The sequence below is a fragment of the Propithecus coquereli genome, unplaced genomic scaffold, assembly GCF_000956105.1.
Source record: "Propithecus coquereli isolate 6110/MARCELLA unplaced genomic scaffold, Pcoq_1.0 Scaffold325, whole genome shotgun sequence".
NCBI lineage: Eukaryota > Metazoa > Chordata > Mammalia > Primates > Indriidae > Propithecus > Propithecus coquereli.
In genome coordinates, this window is record NW_012148897.1 from 1419521 (window position 1) to 1420329 (window position 809).

Sequence of the window (809 nt, forward strand, 5' to 3'; positions counted from 1 at the left end):
ATTATGAATTAAACTCCATGTCCTGTTTTCCTCAAGGCCTCCCTGTTTTGACACTTAGCCTATTTTAGATGTAAAGCAGAAACTAAAAGATGAGCAAAACCCCCAAATCCTGCACTACGGTTTTTCCTTTTACATACCTCTCTTTCTAATTCTAGTTCTTTTCAAGGCAACGTGGATGCCTCTAGTAGACTGAGGAAGGTCAGCACGATGAAGTGGTACAAGAACAACAAAAACGAGGTACAGTTACTATTGGGTGAAAAGGCTGCTAGCAGGTGTTTGGTGTCAGCGGATCCCAAAGCTTCAAAGAATGGTCACAACTGCTTTGTTTAGCAGAAAAACAAAAAATTAGAGCCAGCAAAATGGTAGAGCTGTGGTCGATGATCAAGAACATTGCTTAATGTGACCCCCTCCCTAGGAACTCCCTAAAAGATCCAGTCAAAACTACTAATGTCACAAAAGCTTAATATGTGAGAAGGGGCTAAGGCAGAGTCAGTGCTGGGTGGCATGGGGCAGAATATAATGACATCGGAGCTTAGGAATGGAGGATGCCAGGTAGATACCAGGATTGCTGCAGGATTAGCAGAAACCTTGGAAGTAGAGTTTTAGCTTTCCATGGGCCATGAAATTATCAAGTATAAGGAAATTTTGCCTGAAGATCAAGGGGGTAGTGAGGCCTCCAGCTGTCTTGAGGGTTATAATAATGCACATCTTTGTGATTAAGCACTTATTAGAAATAAGTAGAAACAAATTGGATATTAAAGCTGACAAGTGTGTTATGCCAAAGATCAATGCAAGTTTAACTTCTTATT